Genomic DNA, 9,582 nt, shown 5'->3' with positions numbered 1-9,582 from the left:
ATGAGATCTTGGGTTTGGAACTGCTAGTAAACTGTGAAGCCAAGTATGAAGGTGGGGTTTTGCAGCTGACTTGCTCCTCGTCCTCAGAGGGGACTGGCCCAGCCCTTTCCCACTAACGCACCTGCCACCACAGAGGAACCGTGGCCCATTTCAAGTATTGCTCGAAGTGCATTTGGCTTCCTGCAGATAATAACCCTGCTGGTTACTTATGCGATCAGTTGCAGGCTCCCAAAAGAGCAGCGCGTATTTCAAGAGCAAGGGCATGGGGAAAAGCACTCAGCCCTGAGTGCAGGGAAAGCACCCCAAGAGCTCCAGAACCTTATAAACGAGTTCATAAACACTGCACTAGGCTTCCCCCTTGACCAGAGACTTTCCATCAAATATGAATGAAGAGGAGACTGACTGTATTACAAAATGAATAATGAAGGACGGCGACTGCCAAAGTCATTCATAATGGTAATTACTTTTGCTTGCATTTTCTGGAAAGCAATTTCATGTTTGTCGGGAACTAGGAACGAAGGCTATTCCTTAGATACTCATGTGTACAGGCACAAAATAGGGTTGTACCTTGTGGTACACAATAAGTGTGTTCTGAAACGTGTGTGTTAGAAGTCAAATGAACAGAATTTTCTTTGACCCAGGCTAAAACCCAGAAGAGAGTATCTTGTTAATGAGAACAATCTCCCACCCTTTCACATTTTTTAGTTCAGATTGTTATAGATGGTTACCTAAAGTACTTGGAGCATGTAGAATTTCAAAGCAAAGGAAAATATTTAATGATCCCTTTAGTCCAACATCTGACTTCTGCAGTTGTGAAAGGACTAGAAAAGGGGAAACAGTTGTGGTCTGAAGAAGGAATATACAGTTCTACCAAATTTGTATCATGGCAATAAAAATTCTGCTGGACAGATATGCAGTTAGGGCTAATTCCAGAGCTGCAGGAGAGCAGAGGCCAAGAGTCTCCCCTGAGCAAAACAAGAGGAGGGGGAAGGGGAAAGCAAGAAGGGGGTGTTTTCGTGTGAGTGCAGAGCTGAGTCTTGGCACACGGACTCGGACTCGGGCCCACTTCGTAGACAGTGAGTGCGACCTCAGAGTCCCTCTACCACAGGTTCTGGGTCACAGAGGAAGCAGGGCGGCCACTTACAGAACAAGTGGCTTTAGACAAGCTGCTTCCTAGCCTTGTGCCTCAGTTTCCTCATCTGTGAAATGAGGGCAGTAAAACCTCACAGGGTGTTAAGTTCAAAGGCAGCGATGGAGGAGGTGGGGCTTTGGCAATACTAATATCTATACGGAAATCCTATTTTTCTGAGCATCTGTCCGTCTGGACTCCAGGTGTCACGGATTTGAGCTGTTTCTGGTCCAACCACTCGGTCCCTCTAGGACATTCTTTTACCCCACTCTGGTTCTCCAGCCTTGGTCAGTATCATAATCACCTGGAGTGCTGATAAGAGACTAGTTCCAATGGAGGGGGGGAGGGGCTTGGCTTGTGTGCTTTTACCAAGTTCCCCAGGTGAGTCTGATACTGGACAAAGATAGAGAACACTGTCTCACTTTTTGAAGCTTCTGTTTTGGGACCAGAAAGGAGGTAGGTCCAAACTAATCTCTTTAATAGCTCTTTAAAATAAAGAGGTAGGGGCAAAGAGAGAGGGGGAGGCCTGTGACATTGCTGAGCCAGGGCAGTGATTTAAATTTATTTAAAGTTCAGGATACCTTTCATCAAGAAAAATCTTACATAGATACCTGTGCTGGTTTGAAAGGATGTATGTCCCCTAGAAAAGCCATGTTTTAATCTAAATCCCATTTCATAGAGGCAGAATAATCCCTATTCAATACTGTATGTTAGAAATTGTAATCTGATCACCTCCCTGGAGATGTGATTCAATCAAGAGTGGTTGTTAAGCTGGATTAGGTGATGACATGTCTCCACCCATTTGGGTGGGTCTTGATAAGTTTCTGGAGTCCTGTAAAAGAGGAAACGTTTTGGAGAATGAAAGAGATTCAGAGAGAGCAGAGAATACTGCAGCACCATGAAGCAGAGGGTCCACCAGCCAGAGACCTTTGGAGATGAAGAAGGAAAATGCCTCTCGGGGAGCTTCATGAAACCGAAGCCAGGAGAGAAAGCTAGCAGATGACGCTGTGTTCACCATATGCCCTTCCAGACGAGAGAGAAACCCTGACTGTGTTCGCCATGTGCCTTCTCACTTGAGAGAGAAACCCTGAACTTCATTGGCCTTCTTGAACCAAGGTATCTTTCCCTGGATGGATGCCTTTGATTGGACATTTCTACAGACTTGCTTTAATTGGGACATTTTCTTGGCCTTAGAACTGCAAACTAGCTAATTATTAAATTCCCCTTTTAAAAAGCCATTCCGTTTCTGGTACATTTGCATTCTGGCAGCTAGCAAACTAGAACAACACCTATGTAAGATGATGTCTTACACAGACACCTATAAACATCCATGTAAGTTAAGTGGTTTTCAAACTTGGCTGTACATTATACCCACCTCAGGAGTTATTTACACTACTGAGGCTAAAAACCTACTCCCAGAGATTCAGATTTAGTAGGTTGTGGGTACAGCCTGGACCACTGGATTTTTTTTTATTTTTATTTTTTTTTTATTTTTTTATTAACGGAAAGAAAAAAAAAAGAAATTAACACAACATTTAGAAATCATACCATTCTACATATGCACTCAGTAATTCTTAACATCATCACATAGATGCATGATCATTGTTTCTTAGTACATTTGCATCAGTTTAGAGGAACTAGCAACACAACAGAAAAAGATATAAAATGTTAATATAAAGAAAAGAAATAAAAGTAGTAATAATAGTAAAAAACAACAACAACAAACAAACCAACAAGCAAACAAAAACAAAAAAAACCCTATAGCTCAGATGCAGCTTCATTCAGTATTTTAACATGATTACTTTACAATTAGGTATTATTGTGCTGTCCATTTTTGAGTTTTTGTATCTAGTCCTGTTGCACAGTCTGTATCCCTTCAGCTTCAATTACCCATTGTCTTACCCTGTTTCTAACTCCTGCTGAACTCTGTTACCAATGACATATTTCAAGTTTATTCTCAAATGTCCGTTCACATCAGTGGGACCATACAGTATTTGTCCTTTAGTTTTTGGCTGGATTCACTCAGCATAATATTCTCTAGGTCCATCCATGTTATTACATGGTTCATAAGTTGATCTTGTCTTAAAGCTGCATAATATTCCATCGTATGTATATACCACAGTTTGTTTAGCCACTCTTCTGTTGATGGAGATTTTGGCTGTTTCCATCTCTTTGCAATTGTAAATAACGTTGCTATAAACATTGGTGTGCAAATGTCCGTTTGTGTCTTTGCCCTTAAGTCCTTTGAGTAGATACCTAGCAATGGTATTGCTGGGTCGTATGGCAATTCTATATTCAGGAACCGCCAAACTGTCTTCCACAGTGGTTGCACCCTTTGACATTCCCACCAACAGTGGATAAGTGTGCCTCTTTCTCCGCATCCTCTCCAGCACTTGTCATTTTCTGTTTTGTTGATAATGGCCATTCTGGTGGGTGTGAGATGATATCTCATTGTGGTTTTGATTTGCATTTCTCTAATGGCCAGGGACATTGAGCATCTCTTCATGTGCCTCTTGGCCATCCGTATTTCTTCTTCTGGTAGGTGTCTGTTTAAGTCTTTTTCCCATTTTGTAATTGGGTTGGCTGTCTTTTTGTTGTTGAGTTGAACAATCTCTTTATAAATTCTGGATACTAGACCTTTATCTGATATGTCGTTTCCAAATATTGGCTCCCATTGTGTAGGCTGTCTTTCTACTTTCTTGATGAAGTTCTTTGATGCACAAAAGTGTTTAATTTTGAGGAGTTCCCATTTATTTATTTCCTTCTTCAGTGTTCTTGCTTTAGGTTTAAGGTCCATAAAACCACCTCCAGTTGTAAGATCCATAAGATATCTCCCTACATTTTCCTCTAACTGTTTTATGGTCTTAGACCTAATGTTTAGATCTTTGATCCATTTTAGTTAACTTTTGTATAGGGTGTGAGAGATGGGTCTTCTTTCATTCTTTTGCATATGGATATCCAGTTCTCTAGGCACCATTTATTGAAGAGACTGTTCTGTCCCAGGTGAGTTGGCTTGACTGCCTTATCAAAGATCAAATGTCCATAGATGAGAGGGTCTTTATCTGAGCACTCTATTCGATTCCATTGGTCGATATATCTATCTTTATGCCAATACCATGCTGTTTTGACCACTGTGGCTTCATAATATGCCTTAAAGTCAGGCAGTGCAAGACCTCCAGCTTCGTTTTTTTCCCTCAAGATGTTTTTAGCAATTCGGGGCACCCTGCCCTTCCAGATAAATTTGCTTATTGGTTTTTCTATTTCTGAAAAATAAGTTGTTGGGATTTTGATTGGTATTGCATTGAATCTGTAAATCAATTTAGGTAGGATTGACATCTTAACTATATTTAGTCTTCCAGTCCATGAACACGGTATGCCCTTCCATCTATTTAGGTCTTCTGTGATTTCTTTTAACAGTTTTTTGTAGTTTTCTTTATATAGGTTTTTTGTCTCTTTGGTTAAATTTATTCCTAGGTATTTTATTCTTTTAGTTGCGATTGTAAATGGGATTCGTTTCTTGATTTCCGCCTCAGCTTGTTCATTACTAGTGTATAGAAAAGCTACAGATTTTTGAATGTTGATCTTGTAGCCTGCTACTTTGCTGTACTCATTGATTAGCTCTAGTAATTTTGTTGTGGATTTTTCTGGGTTTTCTACATATAGTATCATATCGTCTGCAAACAGTGATAGTTTTACTTCTTCCTTTCCAATTTTGATGCCTTGTATTTCTTTTTCTTGCCTAATTGCTCTGGCTAGAACTTCCAACACAATGTTGAATAACAGTGGTGACAGTGGACATCCTTGTCTTGTTCCTGATCTTAGGGGGAAAGTTTTCAATTTTTCCCCATTGAGGATGATATTAGCTGTGGGTTTTTCATATATTCCCTCTATCATTTTAAGGAAGTTCCCTTGTATTCCTATCTTTTGAAGTGTTTTCAGCAGGAAAGGATGTTGAATCTTGTCAAATGCCTTCTCTGCATCAATTGAGATGATCATGTGATTTTTCTGCTTTGATTTGTTGATATTGTGTATTACATTAATTGATTTTCTTATGTTGAACCATCCTTGCATACCTGGGATGAATCCTACTTGGTCATGATGTATAATTCTTTTAATGTGTTGTTGGATACGATTTGCTAGAATTTTATTGAGAATTTTTGCATCTATATTCATTAGAGAGATTGGTCTGTAGTTTTCTTTTTTTGTAATATCTTTGCCTGGTTTTGGTATGAGGGTGATGTTGGCTTCATAGAATGAATTAGGTAGTTTTCCCTCCACTTCGATTATGTTGAACAGTTTGAGGAGAGTAGGTACTAATTCTTTCTGGAATGTTTGATAGAATTCACATGTGAAGCCGTCTGGTCCTGGACTTTTCTTTTTAGGGAGCTTTTGAATAACTAATTCAATCTCTTTACTTGTGATTGGTTTGTTGAGGTCATCTATTTCTTCTTGAGTCAAAGTTGGTTGTTCATGTCTTTCCAGGAACCTGTCCATTTCTTCTAAATTGTTGTATTTATTAGCGTAAAGTTGTTCATAGTATCCTGTTATTACCTCCTTTATTTCTGTGAGGTCAGTAGTTATGTCTCCTCTTTCATTTCTAATCTTATTTATTTGCATCCTCTCTCTTCTTCTTTTTGTCAATCTTGCTAAGGGCCCATCAATCTTGTTGATTTTCTCATAGAACCAACTTCTGGTCCTATTGATTTTCTCTATTGTTTTCATGTTTTCAATTTCATTTATTTCTGCTCTAATCTTTGTTATTTCTTTCCTTTTGCTTGCTTTGGGATTAGTTTGCTGTTCTTTCTCCAGTTCTTCCAAGTGGACAGTTAATTCCTGCATTTTTGCCTTTTCTTCTTTTCTGATAAAGGCATTTAGGGCAATAAATTTCCCTCTTAGCACTGCCTTTGCTGCGTCCCATAAGTTTTGATATGTTGTGTCTTCATTTTCATTTGCCTCTAGGTATTTACTAATTTCTCTTGCAATTTCTTCTTTGACCCACTTGTTGTTTAAGAGTGTGTTGTTGAGCCTCCATGTATTTATGAATTTTCTGGCACTCCGCCTATTATTGATTTCCAACTTCATTCCTTTATGATCCGAGAAAGTGTTGTGTATGATTTCAATATTTTTAAATTTGTTAAGACTTGCTTTGTGACCCAGCATATGGTCTGTCTTTGAGAATGATCCATAAGCACTTGAGAAAAAGGTGTATCCTGCTGTTGTGGGATGTAATGTCCTATAAATGTCTGTTAAGTCAAGCTTATTTATAGTAATATTCAGGTTCTCTATTTCTTTATTGATCCTCTGTGTAGATGTTCTGTCCATTGATGAGAGTGGTGAATTGAAGTCTCCAACTATTATGGTATATGTGTCTATTTCCCTTTTCAGTGTTTGCAGTGTATTCCTCATGTATTTTGGGGCATTCTGGTTCGGTGCGTAAATATTTATGATTGTTATGTCTTCTTGCTTAATTGTTCCTTTTAATAGTATATAGTGTCCTTCTTTGTCTCTTTTAACTGTTTTACATTTGAAGTCTAACTTGTTGGATATTAGTATAGCCACTCCTGCTCTTTTCTGGTTGTTATTTGCATGAAATATCTTTTCCCAACCTTTCACTTTCAACCTATATTTATCTTTGGGTATAAGATGTGTTTCCTGTAGACAGCATATAGAAGGATCCTGTTTTTTAATCCATTCTGCCAGTCTATGTCTTTCAATTGGGGAATTCAGTCCATTGACATTTAGAGTTATTACTGTTTGGATAATATTTTCCTCTACCATTTTGCCTTTTGTATTATATATATCATATCTGACTTTCCTTCTTTCTACACTCTTCTCCATACCTCTCTCTTCTGTCTTTTCGGTTCTGACTCTAGTGCTCCCTTTAGTATTTCTTGCAGAGCTGGTCTCTTGGTCACAAATTCTCTTAGTGACTTTTTGTCTGAGAATGTTTTAAATTCTCCCTCATTTTTGAAGGACAATTTTGCTGGATATAGGAGTCTTGGCTGGCAGATTTTTTCTTTTAGTAACTTAAATATATCATCCCACTGTCTTCTAGCTTCCATGGTTTCTGCTGAGAAATCTACACATAGTCTTATTGGGTTTCCCTTGTATGTGACGGATTGTTTTTCTCTCGCTGCCTTCAAGATCCTCTCTTTCTCTTTGACCTCTGACATTCTAACTAGTAAGTGTCTTGGGGAACGCCTATTTGGGTCTAATCTCTTTGGGGTACGCTGCACTTCTTGGATCTGTAATTTTAGGTCTTTCATAAGAGTTGGGAAATTTTCAGTGATAATTTCTTCCATTAGTTTTTCTCCTCCTTTTCCCTTCTCTTCTCCTTCTGGGTTACCCACTACACGTATATTTGTACGGTTCACATTGTCCTTGAGTTCCCTGATACCTTGTTCAAATTTTTCCATTCTTTTCCGGATAGTTTCTGTTTCTTTTTGGAATTCAGATGTTTCATCCTCCAAATCACTAATTCTATCTTCTGTTTCTTTAAATCTGTCGTTGTAGGTATCCATTGTTTTTTCCATCTTTTCTACTTTATCTTTCACTTCCATAAGTTCTGTGATTTGTTTTTTCAGTTTTTCTATTTCTTCTTTATGTTCAGCCCATGTCTTCTTCATGTCCTCCCTCAATTTATCGATTTCGTTTTTGAAGAGGTTTTCCATTTCTGTTCGTATATTCAGCATTAGTTGTTTCAGCTCCTGTATCTCATTTGAACTATTGGTTTCTTCGTTTGACTGGGCCATATGTTCAATTTTCTGAGCGTGATCCGTTATCTTCTGCTGGCGTCTGGGCATTTAGTCAGATTTCCCTGGGTGTTCGACCCCACAGGTTGAAAGATTTTTCTGTGCAATCTCTGGGTTCTGTTTTCTTATCCTGCCCAGTAGGTGGCGCTCGTGGCACACGTTTGTCTACGGGTTCCACCAGTGAAAGTTGCTGTGGGTCCTTTAACTCTGGAAAATTCTCGCCGTAGGGTAGGTTCGGCAGCCGAAGCGTCTTGGAAGAATGCCAGCCGGCCTGGGGTTCCGAATGCGGGGAGGGTCGCCGGCCGCCGCAGCACGGGAGAGCGTCCGGCCGAATTAGCTAGTCGGCCCGGGGCACCAAGCGTGGCGGGAGGGCGCCAGCTGTCGCAGCCCGGGAGAGTGCACTATTCCCAGCCGACGGGGGAGTCACGTGTTTGGAAGGGATCCCCCGGTCACTGTTCTCCGCAGTCTGGGGATTTCCGACCCAACTATCTCAGTTGTTCCGGGGGGCCTCGTGTGGTGGGGGCACCAGCCGCCGCAGCCTAAGGGGACCGCCTGTCCAATTCTACCAGCTGGCCTGGGAAGGTGGAAGGGAGGGACTCCGGTCGCTTGCCGTCCCACCCAGGAAAGCCCGTGCCCCTTGGTGATCTCACCGGAGATGGTTCTCCCAGATAGTCAGCCGTTCCAGGATGGGGTACGCCGTCCCTTTGATCTCCCTCATGGCTCCGGGAGCTGCTCTGTATTATCTCCACTCCCCCAGTAGCTGTTCTGGAGGAGGAAAGGTGAGGGCGGCAAGGCTGTAGAGGCTGGTGGTGGAGGAGCCGGTGAAGGCGGGGGAAGAGGGCACCATGGTGGTTGGAGAGCAGCCGGAGCAGGAGGGGGAGGAGGGGGGAGAAGGAGGGCGGGCGGGTCGGCTGCTGCGGGGCGGGGCGTGGGCGCCGCGCGGCGGGCCGGCGGAGAAAGAGGGGGAGAAGGAGGGCGGGCGGGTCGGCTGCTGCGGGGCGTGGGCGCCGCGCGGCGGGCCGGCAGAGAAAGGACCACTGGATTTTTAACACTTCCCAGGTGTCTGATATGCACCAAAGTTTAAAAACTGTGAGTCACTGCAAGTAAAATCATTGTGCTCTCCCCATGTGGGACATAACATCCAGGGGTGTGAGTCTCCCTGGCAACGCGGGCTTGACAATGCCTACCTGACCAAAAGGGGGAAAATAAACATAACAAAATAAGGTATCAGGGGCTAAGAGAGTTCAAACAGAGTCAAGAGGATATTCTGGAGGTTACTCTTATGCAAGCTTCAGCTAAATATTGCTAATAACTACGGTATGCCAAGCCCCAACCAACAGCATTCCTTTAAACCCTAAATAGTACCCAGGGCTCTATTTGAGACAGTATTAAAGTTTCACCTACTAAATTTATTTCTCAGAAACCTATAACTTCCATATGGCTCCTAGGCCAGATAAACCCTGAAACCCAGAGGGGCCAGCCTTTCCAAGAGCATTAACCAGTTGTATCCCCTTACCCCATACTGTTGACACCCTTTTCAACATGAAGGCATTAGAATGACCATTGCCCAAAGATCCCTAAAGAGCGGGAGAAGGATCAAAGGAGAAGGAGGCATTATAACAGAGAACATGGGACTTAACAAATGAGTATGACGGCTGAATCATCATATTGGTATTTCTTCTCAGTCTCCAGTGTCTTAGA

At 41.6% G+C, this 9,582-nt stretch overlaps 1 long non-coding RNA gene across 1 annotated transcript in view; it reads left to right on the top strand.

The window, feature by feature from the left end:
- Positions 1-1,439: 1,439 nt before the first annotated feature.
- Positions 1,440-9,582, top strand: part of LOC143646064 (uncharacterized) — a 28,398-nt gene continuing 20,255 nt past the window's right edge. Inside the window, exon 1 of the long non-coding RNA XR_013157248.1 lies at positions 1,440-1,585. This is a non-coding gene — a long non-coding RNA (uncharacterized LOC143646064). The remainder of the gene's footprint in view (positions 1,586-9,582) is intronic.

This window comes from Tamandua tetradactyla, chromosome 9 (genome assembly GCF_023851605.1).
Source record: "Tamandua tetradactyla isolate mTamTet1 chromosome 9, mTamTet1.pri, whole genome shotgun sequence".
Classification (NCBI taxonomy): Eukaryota; Metazoa; Chordata; class Mammalia; order Pilosa; family Myrmecophagidae; genus Tamandua; species Tamandua tetradactyla.
This window is presented reverse-complemented; position numbering and strand designations above follow the sequence as displayed.